The sequence below is a fragment of the Macaca nemestrina genome, chromosome 15, assembly GCF_043159975.1.
Source record: "Macaca nemestrina isolate mMacNem1 chromosome 15, mMacNem.hap1, whole genome shotgun sequence".
Classification (NCBI taxonomy): domain Eukaryota; kingdom Metazoa; phylum Chordata; class Mammalia; order Primates; family Cercopithecidae; genus Macaca; species Macaca nemestrina.
In genome coordinates, this window is record NC_092139.1 from 4,540,753 (window position 1) to 4,560,097 (window position 19,345).

A 19,345-nucleotide genomic window follows, 5' to 3' on the forward strand; every position below is an offset into this window, starting at 1 on the left:
CTATTGCATATGTAATTAGTTAACCTACAATGAGGTCAGTGTAGAGTGGGCTCTTAATCCAGTACTGCTAGTGTCCTTATAAGAAGACGGAAGCCCAGAGGGATGCATGGAGAACACTGTGTGACCACAGAGACAGAGATCGAAGCCACACAGCTGCAAGCCAAGGAAAGCCATGAGTTGCCATCAAACACCAGCAGCTGAAGAGGCAAGGAAGGATCCTCCCCTAGAGCCTTCCAAGAGAGCATGGCCTTGCCTGCACCTGGATTTCCAGCTTCTACCCTCCAGAACTGTGAGATGGTATACTAAATTTCCATTGTTATAAGTCACTCAGTTGTTGAGACTTTGTTGTGACAACCCAATAAATCGAGTCCCCATGCCCAGGATCTAGCACCACCCCTTGTCTGTGCTAATGGCCATCCTGGAAATGACACGTACACATAGTATCCCATATTTAAGTTCAAGCTTTAGTCAATAGTCCCATATTCTCAACTTCACAAACCACACGTCTTAATTTGGGTAGCCCAGGAGCAGACCAAGGCTAGGAATCCAAGGGCAGATATTTTAGCAAGAGGTAACCCTGGCAAACACCAGTAGGGCTGGGGAGCAAGGCAGGGGAGGGAAGGAGTCAATAGGGTGCCCAGCAGAGAGTTTGAGGTTACCCGTGTGGCCACTAGGGCACAGGCTCCCTGGGGACCTCTGGGAGACAGGGTAGACAGTACTTTTTAGAGAATCCCAGCCAGAGTGCTGGCTGAGAACAGGGACAGAATCTGATAGCACCTGCTACAACTCTGGAGACATAGAATTGTCACCTTTTATGTTGTCAAGTTGGAAAAGAATAAATGCAAATTCCATTTAATGCCTCTCCATAAAAGGAACATTTAACATTACCAATGTCAAGATGATCATTTTTGAATAGAAGAGAGTTTTTTATGTTAAGTTTCTGCCAAGGTCTTTCTGTCTTTGTCTTTATTTTGTCACTGTTGTTAGTGTGGGTTTTTGGATTTTTGGGGGGGAGGGTAGTAGATTGTGTAACTAAACTGTTATTGTAGAAAAAAATTTATATTTTCAGAAAAGTTGCAAAAATAGAGAGTTTCTATATATCCTTTACCTGGCTTCCCATAATGATGACATCTTACATAATCATAGTACTGTCAAAACTAATAAATTAATATTGAGACAATACAATTAATTACTTGGTTCTAACTTTTAGACAGTTCATCACTAAAAATGATACCAATCCACAGATTAGCATCTGGGAGCCACTGTCTTAATCTATCCTGAATAAGTATGTCATGGTGCAAGTCTCTTTGATAATTTTCTGTCTTGCTTCTGAGCAGTTGACAAGTTAAAATTGGCCTCCATCTGTGGGTGGGACCCACAGATCAATCAAGAATTTCTAAGCACACAAAGGCCCTGCCCTCAGACTCAGTAGCCCATGCAAGTTAAAACAAAAAGGCAATGCCTACAAATGCCTATATTGTATACAATATACATAAATGCATGCATTCTATATAAAAGTGTCCATAGTACTCTATGTGTACAAATGGACACTGAAGGACAGGTATTCATCATCAGCTATACTAGTGGCTTTATTAAGATTTCATTTACACAACATCAGCGTTTACTTGTTCAAAACATACAATTTAATGCTTTCAGTTATATTGACACAGTTGTGTCAGTATCCTCATAATCTAATTTTAGGACGCTTTCGTCATTCTAAAATGGAAGCTCATAGCTATCAGCAGTCATTCTCCATTTCCACTTTCCCTAGCTTGTCAACCACCAATCTGCTTTCTGTCTCTACGGACTGCCCTATCCTGGACATTTCATATGAAAGGAATCATATAATATGTGGCCTTTCTTGTCTGGCTTCTTTCACTTAGCATGATGTTTTAAGGTTCCTCCATGTTGCAGTAGGTATCAGGACTTTATTCCTTTTTATCACCAGATAATAATGTCCCATATATAGCATATACGGACATACTACATTTTGTTTACCCATTCGTCAGTTCATGTGTATTTGGGTTGTTTCCACTTTTGCATTACTATGAATAATGTTGCTGTGAATATTCTATGGGTTAAATTTGATCAAACGTAGTGAGAACTTGGATCTGCAGGAAAACATTCATTCTACAGTAGAAGGGCAGCATGAGCAAGCCATGACCTCAGAAGACTAGAGATCTGCGGATCTCAGAGACTTTATCTATCAGCAACACAACTTTAAGGGATGTCTGCGCTGAGACTTACCGTGTATAGGTGGCTGTGTGCTGGACTCTGCAAGGATTATCTCATTTGATTCTCCCTGGAACAATTTCATTTTACAGATGGAGAAACTGAGGCTTGCTCAAGGTGACACAGGAGGAAGGGGTAGAGATCAGATTTAAATCCATGTTAGCAGGACTCCAAAGACCACATTCTTAGCTGGGACACCGCACCAAGATGCTGGGGCGGGGACCACAGGCAGGGGAAATGTGGACCCCGGCACGTGTCTGCACTGTTTGTCTCTTGACTGTTTCCTATCCGCTTTGCTGCTGAGTCACCCATCGCCAAATCCCAGCCTACTGTTGAAAACTGGCTTTGAAGGCAGGAGTTTAATTCTTCCACAAGATAGTCTCCCCGAACCAAATCTCATTAATAAAAGATGATAAATAAATTTTAATAAAGGACTTGCCGAGATGCTTCTGCAGCAGCACATACTGTCAAAAACTTTTCTCCCCCTTGAACAAAAAGGATCTTTCTCAGCAGGGCAAAATAATCTCCACTCCTTTATGGCAAGTCTACCGACTGCTGGTGTGGAAGGAGCCCCGGCTTCAGGTTTGCATTTACATGTGCTGTTGTTCATCTCCCTGGCATATTCAAAATATGCCATTAATTACTGAACATCGTCAGGTTTGGAAAGGAAAAAGAGAGCACATGACTGGAGACTCCCTTTCACTCCGAAGATGTTTGGAGGGACATGGGAGGAGGTCATTGCAGTGTGACTGGTTGTCACCCCTGAGCCGGCTGGTGACAGCAGATGTCAGCACCGCACAGCAGAGAGCATCCTCCTTGGAAGGCAGCTCGCTCAGTGGAAACGCTGCCATGGCTCAGGGCAGACCATGGCTTGGCATTGATGATGTCGCTTTGTTTTATTGCACGGTCTGAAAATCTGCCTCTGGATTGTGGAGCCAAATTGCACAGCCCAAAAGGCACCGGTCCAGCAGGCGATACAGGAGCCTGCTCAGCTCTGGCAGCAGCTGTGCCAAAGCAAATCTTCCTAAGCCAAACAGTTCAAAGAGTGCCAGGGTCTTCCCTGCTCACAAGTCTTCAAGAGGCTTGCTTTGCCCACGTCTTCTCTCTGTAGTTTCACAGTTTCCATTCAAGTTTACTTAGGTTTGTTCCCTACGTCGTTGCCCAACAGAACAAGAGGACTCAGTCGGATCCCTCCAACTCTGATCAGAGGCAAGCCAGGACAGGACGCCATGTTTTCTTGCTGCCGGCAGGTTCAGAGAGCAGGTGCGGTGCTGTGACCGCAGCCCCGCATGGTGGGCAGTCCTCGAAGGAGACGCTTCTTTCGTGTAGCTGCCATGCCTGCTCTGTGTTTTGCATTTTGTTCGGAGTCTGTGATGTGCGCTGCACCCTGCGAAGCCAGGGGCTTGAAGATCTCACTGCAGAGTGCTTAGGAAGAGACAGAAAGGAGAGCTCACAGAATCCTCGTCAGTTCTGAACAATGCTGTAAAGCAGCGTGGGCTCCAAGCAGCTCAGATAAATTGGAAATCACATCCTTTCTCCAAGACAACAACCTGCCACATCCTTCACTGTTAGACTGTGATGCTGGGCTGTGCGATCAGCCTTAAGTCGTGGCAAGGATGCAGGTGGCTATGCATTGAAGCCTAGATCTGTCCAGATCAAACACAAGACGGGACAACCACCCTCAGGCTTTCCCTCCAGACCCCGCTCTCATTGCCACAGCACCCTGATTTCTCTGAGGACATTTGGGGGTTCTCATTAAGGGTGACCCACTTGTCCTGATTTGCCTGAGACTTGCCTGGGTTTAGCATTTGAAGTCCTGCATCCTTGGAAATGCCTCAGTCCCAGGCAAGCTGGAGCCGTGGGTCACCACATGTGTCTTTGCAACCCTTACTGGCCAATTCCCAATATATTTTTGTTCATCCCTGTAAGACTCATTCTGTGAATATTTAGTGAGCACCTACTGTGTGCCAGGCACTGTTCTAGGTGCTGAAGATGGTGTCAAAGCAGGCAAAGCCCCTGCTCACACAGGAAACAGACAGCGCCACTGAATCAATGCATCGCCAGCACGCTGTAGGGTAGCAAAGGCTGGGGTTCAAATACAACTGCCCGCAGGACAGACAGAGTCCTGGGGTGGGGTAAAACCACGTTAAATGTCCAACAACAGCCTCGGCAATGAGCTGGCATTAAAACAAAATCCAGAAGAAAGGGAGAGATGGGGCCTTGTGGTCATGCAGGGGCAGAGTGGTGTGTGCTTGGAGTCCTGGAGGAAGACAGGGAGGCCAGGCATGTCTGAAGCAGAGAGGATGTGGGGAGGATTCACAGGGAGGAAGGGCAGAGCAGTGCAGAGGCGTCTTTGTCCATCCAGGCTGCACCGTAGCCTGGGTGGCTCATAACCAACAGAAAGTCATTTCTCCAGGCTGCAAGCTGGCAATGCACCATCAGAGCCGTGGCAGATGCAGCGTCTGGTGAGGGCCCTGGCTTCTGGCTCACAGACTTGCCTCCTCTCTGTAACCTCACACGGTGGTAGGTACAAGGGGGCTCTCTAGGACCTCTTTTAAGAAGGCACTAATCCCTAATCACCTCCCAGAGGCCCCACCGCCAAATACCATCACATTGGCAGATAGGTTTCAACATATAATTTTTTGGGGAGTGCAAACATTCAGACCTTAGCATAGGACCTAGGGGATGTCAGGTCATGATTCAGTTTGATTAACTTAGTTAGTTACATGTTCTTTGTAGCAAGGTAGTACAAAAAAAACTGTTATTCCAAGAGCTGGTAACTATCTTTTCTTAAGGAGAAATATGTCTTTGTTTAGAAAAAATAACTCACAAAGCCACACGGGTAGGTGAGACCCTGAAATTTGGTGAATGGAAATGAAGGAGTGAAAATGGTCACGAAGTTGCTGTGCATGAGAAGGGAACAGAAACACGGAGGTGAGAGAGACAGAGGAGCAATGAGGCTGAAAATGGGAGAAAAGAGAGGGCCGGGGTGGCCACACGGACAGGATGGTTCACTGAGGGACTTGTAAGACTCAGAATGCCTGACATTCAGCCAGCAGCTGGCAGGATGCAGAGCTGTAAAATCTTCCCGTGACTTCCTAAACATAGTAAACTAGTGATAGTGTCAAGTTCATTTGCACCCGCTGAGAGTTAGGGTCCTCCACAAACCTGTGCAGGCTCTCTGGCTGCCTGGCCAGCAAAATAAAGAGCAAGTGAGACAGGCTCTGCTGGCTTCTGAGTCCACACCTAGGCCCTGACACTCGCACTTCTGCTTTCTGTGCCTTGGACTCTCTGTTCTTAGAACCCAGCCCCCATGCTGTGAGGGGGCCTGAGCAGCCCCATAGAGAGGAGACATCTGCCTGAAGAGGAATCAAGGCCCTGACTAACAGCCCTGTCTGACCTCCCAGCCCCAATTCTCCAGCCATATGAGTGAAGCATCTAGGAGATTCATGAGGAACATTAACAGTTGTTGATGTTTTTGACCACTATATTTTGCGTGGTTTGCCCCCAGACGCAGATAGCCAGGGCACTGAATTGTGAAGAAACTGCCTTCATGACAGCCTAGAGGAAGTTGTGTTGTGATCATTGAGGAAAGAGACTGAGTCCTACACCCAGGCCCAAGTGATAGAAACCTGAGCAGCATAGGCAGGAATGCTGCAGGGCTGCAAAAACTGAGTCAACTGGGCAGAAGCTGGAGGCTGGCGTCAAGAACTGGCAGCCCCCGGGAACTGGTGGAGATAGGGGGAGGGCATCAGGTTTCTTATCTGTTCTTGAGATAATTTTGTCAAGAACTCAAGAGGCAGGGTGATCTCATCTGATATTTAGGTTCCCACTCCCTGCTGGGCAGAACCCCTCACGCCAGTCCACTCAGGTTGGGCTGTTCTTGGGCAGTGTCCATCCCAGATCTCTAGGCACTCCTCACACAAGATACCCATGCTGTTCCTTACACCTGGTCTTTTAGCAAGTGCTCTGCCAGCTGCAAGACAATGGCTATGAGGGGCACCAGGACAATTTTATTTCCTACAAATGCACCTGGACAGTGTGCAATGAAAAGAAATAGAGTTCCTGCTGCACTGTGTGAGCAAGCAGAGCTGAGCATGTGGAATTTCCCCAAAGTTAAAGCTTCCATTTCTCCTGTTCAACCAAACGTGAGTTGAAGATTTACCAAGAAAGAAGACACTTGCCAAGGTTAAAATGACTGTATTCGTTCAGTATTCTGAGCCCTTTCATATGACTCCTAATCTTCACAATAATCCTCTAATATACCAACTTGATTTTGTAAGTGAATTTATCAAAATTTATACATTTTATAAAATAAGGCCCAAAAAGAATGACTACCTAGCTCAAGCTATGTATCTCATGGTGGAAGACCCAGGGTTTGAACCCAAAGAGCCTATATTTTAAGCGCTTTCTAAAGCACCACAAAAATGCATTAATTTTGGATAGTTTCTAAAACTAATTTCAGTGGATTCATGTCTATTTAAGTTACAACTGTGTATATAATTGCATAAACTTTCCAACACAAATAAATCTAAGCACGCCAGGCTTTGCAAGGAAACATCCAGTCTCGAAGAAAGCATATTTCATTATACAAGTAGTCATACTGTAAGTGGTATGAGGAAAGCAAAAAGACCATCTCAGTCAACACTCTGCAACTGGAATTCCCCTGAAATCTCTGTACGAAATCAGAAATTATCTAAACCATAAATGAGTTAACTAAACTACAGATCAAGTGTCTAAATACAAAAGCATTAGAACATCAGAGAGCAATACCATACAGGTAGATATCTGCTTATTTATTCCTGATGCTGTGACAGCATTTATGTCTATTTTTTTATTGAAGGAGCTTTTTTCATAGATAATTCAATACAAATTATTTGAAAGAAAATGTATTTTGTTATTACTTGGAATAGAAAAAGGCAATCATGTTGGAATGGAACGCAGATAAAAAATAAGATCATATAATAAAGGATACAGCATTTGGCAATTTAAGCAGAGCCATTCAAAGGTAGGTGATTCATGAATAAGCTGAAAAATGGTTTTACTAATGTTTCTGAACCACCTACTATGTACTGGGAAAATGCTATATTATCCTTCATTTTAACTGATAATGCAATGCTATAATTTGTAAAGGAAAATATTTATTTTGCAGGAAAGTCCCTGCAGGGGACATTGACATGGGAGGAGCTCACAGGTGCTAATTCTCCTGAGGCAGGCACACCTTTCTTTTCACCTATACCATCCAGGCAGAAGAGATGCTCCCTCTCTGAGTGCCCTCTGTGTTTGTGGGGAGGGACATGTGCCAGAGTTCTGGCCAACGAGATGTTAAGTGAAGTCTTCTAGGTATTGGGTCCTGGGATAGAAATGATTGGCACAGATCTTCCCTTATTCTTACTGCCTTGAATGTCGATATGATGTCTGGAGTTAGAGCAGCCATTTTATTACCATGAGGAAAAGATTTGCAAAGATGTAGACTCTTATATTGTTGATATACTAAACCAATGCCAAGAACTGACTATGTTCAGATTTCTTGTCATTTTAGAGAAATAAGCCTTTAATTATTTAAGATACATTGAGCACAGTTTTGTTTTTGTTTTTGTTGCTGTTTGTTTGTTTAGCCAAAACATTCTTAACTCTGTATCCCTTGTATTATGTGAAGGGGATACAATGGATATTTATTGTTCTTTATATTGATAACTATAGAAATGAAGTTTGGGTGTTTTCTTAACACTTAAAGATAACTATTCATGGCCATAAAAATAGGACATATGACTTCAATATTATGAAAAAATGATTAAAGGCAATATAATCCATACAGCAAAGAAAAAAAGAGGCATAAATACAGAATACAGAAAGAGAATGACAAGAAGATCAAGTATATCATATCCATTGCAACAAAAATGTAAATGTGTTAAACTTTCTATCAAATGATAAAATATCTCCTACTGGTAAATATACATCCAATTATATATGTCTAAAAGACACTCCAGCATAAAGTGATAAAGAAAAGTTAAAGATAAAAGGAATACTGACAGAAGTACTTCTATAACTAGAATAATGCATCTTATTAGAGGTTAAACGGGAAAATCCTGTCATCACCTGCTACATGGATGTAGGCATAGAAAGGCATCTGATACTATTCAACGTTCTTTTTCGACAAATTCTCCTAATAAACTCAAATAGGAAGAAAATTTCCTGTCATGGTAAAGACTAACTATCTTCAGGGAGTACCACTTGAAGCATTCCATTATTGTCTATATAAAGGTAAAAATCCCCATAAGCTTCGTATTTGTCCTTGTTTTATCAAAAGTAATTAAGCATCCTAAAATGGTATGTTAGAAAAATAGAGATGATCATTATTACTTTCATACAGAAAAAAAAAGTCTACCTGGAAAACAGAAGAGCTGCTGAGATACTAACAAGAATTCATTAAATGACCTGTTAATAAATAATAAATCAATGCGTGTCTTTACCCACAGTAACCAGTTAAAAAAATAAAATAAAGATTCCAGGTATAATAGCCACAAAAACGTAACATACCTCAGGCCAATCTCAAACAGAAATGTACAGGACTTCATAAAAATATTATCGCACTGCACTGGGAGATATAAAAGACAATGAAGAAACGGAGAGGGCATCATAGTCTTAAGTGAGAAGGTCTGATATAGTAAAAATATCAAACTTTAAACTATAAATTTAGTGAAATTCCAATGAAAATTCTTAGATAACGCTTTTTGAATCTTAATATGATTTTAAAGTTTTTCAAGAAGAAAAAATGGATAAAACCGGTCAAAAAGTTATGAGAGAGAGAAAGAGAGAGAGAGAGAGAGAAAGGGAGGGAGGGATAAAACAAGAGAGGAAGAAAGGGAGGGAGGGGAAAGGCAGAGGTGGGTTGTCTTAACAAAATATGAACAGTAAGTTAAAATAGTCTCTTATTATCCAGAAATAATCACAAATATCACCAGGACAGATTCAAAACTTAGAAGCAAACCCATGAATAGTATGTGATAAGAATGACATTAAAAATGAATGGTACAAGGTGACAGATATGTTAATTTGGTTGATTGAATCATCCTATGTTGTACACATATACCCAAACATCAAATCGTACTCCACGACTGTATATAATTATAACGTGTCAATTAAAATAATATTAACAGTAAAATTATTTTTAAAACTAACACTAAGTGGTTAATTCAACAGATGTGAGATCATTTATAATAAAACAAAGTTGGATCCCTACTTGTGGCTTGCACCAAAATAGAATCCATGAGTATGAATGATCGCAGGGTCAAAAGGGAAGTAATAACTTGGAGAAAATATCTGCATTATATGTGTATGATATTCTTTTTTTTTTTTTTTTTTTTTTTTTTTTTTTTTTTTTTGAGACGGAGTCTCGCTCTGTCGCCCAGGCTGGAGTGCAGTGGCCGGATCTCAGCTCACTGCAAGCTCCGCCTCCCGGGTTCACGCCATTCTCCGGCCTCAGCCTCCCGAGTAGCTGGGACTACAGGCGCCCGCCACCTCGCCCGGCTAGTTTTTTGTATTTCTTAATAGAGACGGGGTTTCACCGTGTTAGCCAGGATGGTTTCGATCTCCTGACCTCGTGATCCGCCCGTCTCGGCCTGTGTATGATATTCTTAATGCCCAAAGAGATCTTCTAAATAAGAAAGTGAGAAGCACCTCAATAAAAAGATGGTTAAAAGATATGATTAGGTAATCACAAAAGAAGACAAAAACGTTTGAAATGACCAGAAGTAGAATGAATTCTATAGCAATGTTCCATTTCTCACTTAGAAGCTTGGGAGATATTTGGAAAGTTGTGATGATGTTTGGTGATCAAGGAAAGGTGGAACAGAAAACCCATCGGGCCGGGGAGTGTAAATTAGTAGATTTCACCATGGAGAGTAATTTGATGTTATTATAGCAACCTTGCAGGAAAGTATCCCAAGAAATAATCTCAGATGAAGACAAATTAAGAACAAGGGTGTCAGAGATGTGATAGTTACAATGGTGAATATTGAGAAAAAAAAACTTAGGAGGCCAAGAATAAAGGAGTGGTAGTCCAAATTAGGGCACCTCCATTTGAAGGCATGCTATGCAGTTATGAACAAATGTTTTTAGAGAATATTTCATGGCATGGGAAAGAAAGATGAACAAGAAAAGGGTACACTATCATATAGATGAACGGTGTCAGCAAGGAAGAAGAGCAGGAGGTGGTGGGGAAGGAATGGCTGGAATTCAGTTCTCTTTCTCTCTTACAGGAAATGTATGTCCTCAGGGTCCCCAGGGTGACAAGTCTGGATAGAACCATTGAGTCATAGCATTTGGACAGAGACCTCAAGTGAAGGATTTTTTTCTTCAGTTCTTAGAGGTAGTTATGCTTGTTTCCCCCCATGCTAAAAGATGGAGGCTAACCCAGCGGGCTGACAGTGTGTATCTGAGGCAATTCTTCTCACCGTGACCATTGGTTTGTCAGATTTATTTGCAGCAGTAATTCATACCAGACAACTTAACACCATTGCTGTTTCCTCCCTGGCAGTTCAGGGACATTGAGATGAATCTTCAAAGTGGCAACGTAGCTCCAGATGCTGGACACTGTCCCAGAAATGGGCCATTTGTCCCATGTGGGCGCCTACAGAAGCTGACATCGCCCAAGCTCAAGCCACACCCATCTGTCAGGGAACAGGTTGGCTGGTGCTTCTTGAACTAGAGTTTGTAGAGTTTGATTTGAGAGAAGTCTACAGTATTTGGAGGAAATTTGTTTTTAAGAAGACTCACAAATCATCTGTGCTGACTAGGCATTGGATACCTGCCCAACAGGTACATATAATCTTGTCCCAATACATAGACATAAGGGTCACTTATACGAATATCCTCTCTCCTACACCCTTTTAATTGATGAAAACCCCATCCTTTATTGCATTTTGCCATTTTTGCAACACTTGTTATATAACTATATTCCAGGCCGCAAAGAGAGGCTAACAAAGGCAAGTCAAGAAAACTAAGACATGATTCCTGCTAGTAAGCATCCCACGGTCTACTTGGAAAAACAAATATATAAGCCAATAACTAGAACTCTGAGTACAGTGAAAAGGATGTGAAAGAGGGGTTGTGGGAATTGGAATGTGATGCTCAACCCTGCCCCCAGGGAGATCTGTCATAGAGACAGTGACATCCGAGCTGTCAATATGAGTCTTCAAAACAGACAGGCACATTTCCCTTGAAAGTCACAGCATGTGCAAAGAGGCAAAGATGCAGAAGTGGGAAGAGCACAGAACTTGGTATCTGCAGGCACTCGGGCCACCTGGGTAATTTTACATTGATTTCTGGCATCCCTTGACATGACCATGAAAATCCAATTTAGTATAGGTTGCAGTTTTTAACCAAGGACTCCTGGAGCCGAGAGAGGCCTGAGCAGACTCTCCAGGGACCCTGAAGCCCCTGAAAGCAGGTATATTTTCCTGGTCCACAGCTTTCATGAGATTCTTATGGGTCCATCACTCTCAAAGGTTCCAAGGGTCATGTAGATATGGTTAACTCTTGTGTGGCTGGACTGTGTCTCATGGAAAACCTTGAAAAGAGAGAACCACAGGAGTTCCCCAAGACCTGCTTACATTCAGGCAAGGTTGATATCTTTGAGAATAAAAGTCCTCTCCTTTCACAACTGCAGTCCATGTCAAGCTTAGGTTCTTAGTGCTGAAAGGAAGCTCACCCAGCAGAGGTTCCCCCCCCAAGACTTCTCTAACACTAGGCGCCGGGGAAGAGATGCAATGCAGGGGTGCAGAAGCAGCATCCAAGTATCTACCCTCTGAAACTGCCAGTGTCTCCGAGGTGCAACCAGCTTGGATCGTCACCTGCCAGAAAGAGCAACCCCAAGCACCTCTTACAGGGTTAAGTAAGGACCAAAATAAACCACATGTATGAATGCATTTTGAGAAGTATCAAGATGTGCTCAGCTATCACACTGTTGAAGGGCGAATGTAAACAGAGATAGGAGGCTGTGCTCCAGGCACACCCACATGGTGACCTTTTGGCATCTGAGAGGGCAGAGTGCTGGCTGGATTTTGGTGCTCCCCTTGCCCGCTTGTGCAGTGAGCAGCCTGCATAAGACACCTTGGACTTTTTCCTAAGGGCAGGCTGCTTGGGCAGCATAAAATGATAATAAGGTCTTTATTCGTCCAGTGTTATATACTATCCATGGGTTTTTTCTCAATTAATCTCATTACTATCCATAACCCCAACTATATTAATAGATAGTTGAACAGGCATTAGTATATTCATGTAAGCAAAGGAAAAAAAATAAAGGATTGGTTCACCAAAGAAGTAATACAGGTAATCATGATCAGTAAACATGTAAAAACCAAAAAGCTTTCCCTAGTAATTCAGTAAATACAAATTAAAACAAGATACTACATTCGACCTGTCATATTGGCAATATCAGCTTTAAAGGCTAATGCTTGTTTGATACATTGCAAAATTTACTGAGTAACTACTAGTTACCAAGAAGTAAAACGGGCAAAGAGGATACAGAGTACCTCTGTACCTGCACCAGTATGACGAAGTCCCTGTCCTCAGTGGGCTTCTAGTCTAGAGCTGCTCAGCCTTGCACAATTGACATTCCATGCCAGATCATTCTTTGGGTGGTGTGTGTGGTTGAGGGAAGGGGTATCCTAGGCATTGTAGGATGTTCAGCAGTGCTCAGCCTGCACCCATTTGTTGCCAGTAGCACCCTCTCCATTTTTGGTGAGGATAAACAAAAATGTCTCCAGACATTACAAAATGTCTCCTGGGGGGCAAAAGTGCACTTGGTTGACAACCACTCATTTAGGGTTAACAAGAAAACTGCAAAATCATATTTATGAGCTGTTTGTGGGAGGAGTATGTTAATTGAAGGGCAACCGAAATGAAGCCTTAAACTTCCTCATACGTATCACTCAAGCAAGTGAACTTCCACCAGCACAGGTAAACAGCAAGAGACCCTGGCACTGCTTGGTTCTGAATAAAGAAGCCAAGCCTCGCTAGAAATTCCAACCCAAGTCTACACCATCCAGGATACAGAGTTCAAGTTTGCACTTCATCTATAGGGCAGAAATTCCAAACCAAAATGAACATAACATTTGCATTCAGGCTGAGGAAAATTGGTCTATAGGGACGAGTCTGTGTAACCAAAGTTACACAAAATAGTCACAATATATAGCCTCGCCAGCTGAAGAAAAAATGAAAATTTAAAATTCTAACCTAGATGAAGAAAAGCTACACTGTAACAGAGAACCAGCATATACAACAAAGGTAACTGATCTATCCAATAACTTAGAAAAATTGAAGAATTAAAGGGAGTAAAGAATTAAAATACTCCATTATGAAAGAACAAAATACTATAAAAGAAAGAAATGATGGATTTAATTTTTAAAAATCTAGAAAAGAAAAATACAGTCACTAACATGTAAAACTCAACAGATACAGCTGGAGAGCAGAGCTGAATAAATCACTAGTCATGCAACAGAAATTTAGAAGATGGAAGTCGTGGCAAGAATTTCAAATCATAAACAATAGAATGAGAAGGCCAATGTCTAGTCAAAACAAGTTACAAGTTATAGTCAAAACAAGAAGATAACAGAGATGGAAGAAAAGCAATCTTCAAAATGAAATAATTTTGAATTTTTCAAAATTGAGGATACAAATAAATCCTCTGTTGAAAACATATGAAATATATACCCATTCCTAGATGTGTCCCAGTGAAATGAAGATTACCAAAGACAAAGAGAAAACCTTCAAAGGAGCCAGGAGGACAAGCAGTTCTCTACAAAGGAACAATAATGCGAATAGCAATCAACTTCTCAGTAATAATAAAGACCACACAAGAATGGAATGGACTATGAGATGCACATGTATGGACTATGAGAAAGAAAATCTAAAACTTGATATTAAAATAAGCCATAGTTTAAGAGTGAAGGCAAAAATTAAGACATTTTCAGACAAAGACTGAAAAATTCACCACTCACAGACCCAAAATGAAAGAACTACTAAAAGAAGTTTTGACTAATAAGAAACAAGTATCGAAGAGTGAGAGTCAAGAGACAGCTGCAATCCCTCTATCAGTGTTTACGTGGGGAATTAAATGTTCATTGATTATAAAAATAATCTTGATAATTACTAATTTACAGAGGTTAAAAATATGGTGACAGTGTAATACTAAAATAATATATCTCAGAAAATAGAATGAGTAATCAAATTTAAAAGTTTAGAGCCAGGTGCAGTGGCTCATGCCTGTAATCCCAGCACTTTGGGAGGCCAAGGTGGGTGAATCACCTGAGGTCAGAAGTTTGAGACCAGCCTGGCCAACATGAAACACCATCTCTACAAAAACAAAACAAAACAAAAATTAGCTGGGCGGGGTGGCGGACACCTGTAATCCCAGCTACTTGGGAGGCTGAGGCATGAGAATGGCTTGAACCTGGGAGGTGAAGGCTGCAGTGAGTGGAGATCAAAACACTGTACTCCAGCCTGGGCAACAGAGCGAGACTCCGTCTCAAAAACTAAAATTAAATAAATGAAGTTAAAATGCCTTCATGTTGTTCGGGAGGATAGAAATGATAAAAATGTTCATTAAGTCTAGAATTCATTTCATTAAATCTAGTGCTCATGTTATAAATTTCAAGTTGGCCATAAAAATAATTGTAATCAAATGTGGACTTTTCATACCAAAACAGAGAAATCAGGGAATAAATGAACTCTGAATAATTATTCAGTCTGTAATAGAGACTAAACAGAGGAGAAAAAATATTTTTAAAAAGACAATAAATTAAAACCACAAAATAACATAGTAGAACTAAACTCAGTAATCACAGTAGATATAAATTGGAAAAATACTAAAGTTAGAAGACAGAAATTTTGAGATAGAATCTATCCACCTCAATGCAGTTAAAATTAGAGCTGTAATAACACCAAAAAAGATGAAGGTGAGAAGGTGAAAAGCAGAAAGATGCCAGCAATTTGGCAGACACGTTGGGGCAAGCACAGAAAGAACCTACCCAGCAGCCTGATCTTGTCACCAAAGCCACATACAGCCTGTTCTGTGAGGAAGTCCCAGCATGCTCAGAAACTCAATGATTATCTCTGAGAACCTGACTTTTGAAGTTCTCTGGCTCCAGTGAGCTCCAGGAACCCTGTGAAAAGAACCAGTCAAGCTGTGTTCTAACACTGCCCAGGGAACCTGAGCCACAGACACAGAGAAGAACTACCCCTGCTGCCAGTGAAGACACATAAAAAAGCTCATCAAACTGAGCATTTTCCAAAATAAAACCGTATTAAACAAACAAAATGGCAGGTAAATCAATGTCCTAATGTGGTGTGTCTAGGAGAGAGAGTTCAGTGGTCGAGTGTTGGTCTCAGGGTTTTCCTGGAAGTTGACGAGCAGCTCCTGTAATCCACATAGACAAGTTACATGAAGAATGATTAAGACAGTTTTGGAGAAGAATGTGAAAGGCAGTATTGACCACTCAGTTATCAGCTATTAATCCTACATGAAATTAAACATGCGTTTTTGTCCTAGGGGTAAAAAATTAGGACCTTGGAACAGGGTAGCACAGAAATTAATATCTGGAACCCCGATATGGAATAGAATTAGCCTTAAAAACTAGCAGTGAATACACGGATCATTCGATACCTGACAGTGGGGCAGTAAGCCACTCATAGGGAAACAATCTCATTAGATCCATACCTTATATACAAACAAACTCCAGATGAATTTTAAGGCAAAAATCACTAGAAGGAAAACTGAAACTTTTAGGACAATGATAATCATCTAACTTTTCTTGAGTGAATATCAGATGCCAGGCACTTTTTAGGACTTGACATAGGTTAACTCTGTGAAATCTGCAAAACAAATTAACAAAGCAGGTACTGTTATTACCCCCTTTATATAAACCAAGAAATCTCAGTCCAGAGAGAGATCTTTCCCCAAGTCACAGAGCTACTCAGCATGAGTGCTTACCAGTGGATCACTAAGGTGTAATACAGGGGAGTGTCTCCACAGTGTTGCAGTAGGTATGTACTTCTTAAGACACCCAAAGTATATAAGACACCAGTAAAGAAAAGGGCCAGACACAGCAGCTCACACCTGTAATCCCAGCACTTGGGGAGCCCGAGGCAGGAGGACTGCTTGAGCCCAGGAGTTCAAGACCAGCCCTGGGCAACACAGCCAGACCCCATTTCTACCAAAAAAAAACCCAAAAAACTGGACATGATGGTCACGCCTGTAGTCCTAGCTATTGCGGAGGCTAAGGCAGGAGAATTGCTTGAGCCCTTATGATTAAAGCTGCCATAAGTCGTGATCATACCACTGCACATGAGCGTGGACAACAGAGTGAGACCCTGTTTCGAAAAAAAGAAAATATTGACAAATTTGACTGTTTAAAACATTAAATTTTTCTTTGACAAAAGACATTATAAACCACATTAAATGATAAGTTCGAATCTGACAAAACAATGTCTTTGCAAGGCATGTACCTGGCAAAGAAATCTTATCTAGACTACATAAAGTAGTCCTACAAAATAATAAAAGAAATCCATTCAAATCAATAAAAAAAATTGACAAATCGTAGAAGAGGAAATGGGAGGAGCAAACAGAAAATATGTTCCACTTCCTGAGTAATAAAGGAAATGCAAATGAAAACAGTAGGATAGAATTCCCACATATTCAGATTGGCAAAAATGTGCCATCTGCCAGTGTTCTGCCCAGAAGGCCGTGCCGGGGTTGTGAGTCGGAACAGCCCCTTCGGAGGCGAGTGGGTGCCCCTGCAGCCGCACATCTCACGGAAGCCTCTGGGGTCGGCAAGCAGCCTGCTTCCTGTCCCATCTCTGTGTGGACAGCTTCCTCATACTTTGTCATCACAAAACCTTATTTCTTCCCCCTGTCTGTAGGTGCCATTCAAAGCCCCACGGAAAGTCTCACACAGAACACAACGAGCCATTAAATGGAACATTGAAGATGAATATTTAACCGCACGGAAAAGCATTCACCATATATGGTTAAATGAAAAGGGTTTGAAAACATTTTGTATAATAAAGTCCAATTTTTAAGTAAAGAAATACATCAGCAAAGAGAGAATATGCAAAAACTATACACTAAATATGCTGTGTTTACAGTTGTCTCCTGGTATCCAAGGGCTATTGGTCCCACGACCTTCTGCAGATGAACTAGCATAATATTTGCATCTAACCTACACACATCCTCCCATGCACTTTAAATCATCTCTAAATTACTTATAATACCTAATCCAACGTAAATGCCATGTGAATAATTGTTACATTTTATTGCTTTTTATTTGTATCATTTTTTAAGTGTTATATTTATTACTTTTTTTCTAATATGTTTGATCTGAGGGTGATGGAATCCTCAATGCAGAATCTGTGGATTACGGAGGGCTGACTGCACTGCCATATGTTTATTTCTAATTTGTTTTATATGTACTTTTTAAATTTCTTTCTTTTCTTTTTATGTGGCCTACTTTCAAAAAATTAAATCTTCAGGATGAAATAAACAGTGTAACTTTTATAATTTAATAAACACTGTTATATCATATACATACACACACATGTACGTATATAAGAATGTTTTGTTTTGCTTCCCTATTCTAGGCTCTGTGTTAAGTGCTTTATCTGCCTGAACTCCAGGCCCACTTCCCAGGTGGGGAGACTGAGGCTGAGCAACATGACATAGCTTGCCCTCGGTCCAGCAGCCAGGACTCAGGGTGGGCCTGGCTGACACTGACACCCTTGCCCTCCTCCATCATGCTGTTTAGCCAAAGACCCAGCTGAACCCCCAGGCGTAGGCCGCCTCCCCCAGGCAATGCGAAGACACAGGCGGGTCTCCTGGCTGCACCACTCCCCCTCGCACCTCCGTATACAGGTGCTACCTCATGTTCCCAAAGGATGAAACCTCAGGTTTGCAATGAAGCTAAATATGTCTCATGTCATGGTGGAAGAATTCCCAGACCCTCCTTTCAGCAGAGAGAGTATCTCGAGGGAAGACCTCTGCCTAGACTCTCAGCAGAAAAGGCCAAGCCATGGTTATAATGTGGGGAGACCGTAATGTTAACTGAGCATTTACTGTGTGTCTGACAGACGCTCTGCAGGCCTCACCTCCTAGGAGGCCAACGGACCGAGTCAGGCCTGCCTGAACTTCTGTGTTCATTTCCTAGAGGTGCCTTCACAAAATACCACCAACCGGGCAGCTTAAAACAACAGAAATATATTCTCTCCCAGTTCTGGAGGCCAAAAGTCCAAAATCAAGACGTCAGCCAGGTTGGTTCCTCCTGGGGCTCTGCGGGTGGGTCCTCCCCTGCCTCTCATCTGGCCTCTGGTGGTCCTTGGAGGTAGGTGATGCTGATAGTCCCAGCTCCCAAGTCCCATGGCCAGGTTTGGTCTCCACCAGCCAGGCCCGTCACTTCACCGAAGCTTACAACAGATCCCTCATAGGATAAAATAAGATGATATCTTAGTCCAAATAAACAACAAAAAATGTATTTCGTGGCTGAGCACGGTGACTCACACCTGTAATCACAGCCCTTTGGGAGGCCGAAGAGGGAGGACCGCTTGAGCCGGAGAGGTTGAGGCTGCAGTGAACTATGATCATGTCACTGCACTCCAGGCTGAGTGACAGAGAGAGTCCCCATCTCAAAAAATAATAACAAAACAAAACAAAATAAAATAAAATATGTATTTCTCACAGTTGTGAGGGCTGGAAGTGCAAGACTCAGATGCCACAGATTCGATGTCCAGTGAAGGCCAGCTTCCTGGCTCCTAGATGGCTGTATTCTTGCTACGCTCTCAAGCGGAGGAAGGGCCGAAGAGTCTCTCCAGGTCCTTTTTAAAATAAAATCACTAATCCCAATTACATGAGGGATTAAGATTCAAAATATAAATTTGGGGAGAACACGTTCAGGCCATAGAAGATGACTTTGTGAACTGCTTTCCACAGGGTCTGACACAAAATAGGTGTTCCTTCACGATTTCCTGCCGTCAGCTGCAGCAGCAGCATTTTGTCATACCTGGGTACAGCCGCCGTGTCTGGTCATGACAGTGGGACACCTTGGGTTTGCATCTGGCCCGG

General features: G+C 42.0%; 2 long non-coding RNA genes across 13 annotated transcripts in view; one reads left to right on the forward strand and one right to left on the reverse strand.

Moving 5' to 3' along the window:
* Window positions 1-19,345, reverse strand: part of LOC112424728 (uncharacterized) — a 264,486-nt gene that overhangs the window by 43,834 nt on the left and 201,307 nt on the right. The window lies entirely within an intron of this gene.
* On the forward strand, window positions 157-17,724 carry LOC105470566 (uncharacterized). 2 transcript variants are annotated; one of them, XR_011613199.1, is made up of 3 exons: window positions 157-289; window positions 10,494-10,603; window positions 17,155-17,724. It is a non-coding gene; the product is annotated as an uncharacterized lncRNA (long non-coding RNA). The 2 variants fall into 2 exon arrangements; XR_011613198.1 differs by having other exon boundaries at window positions 167-297.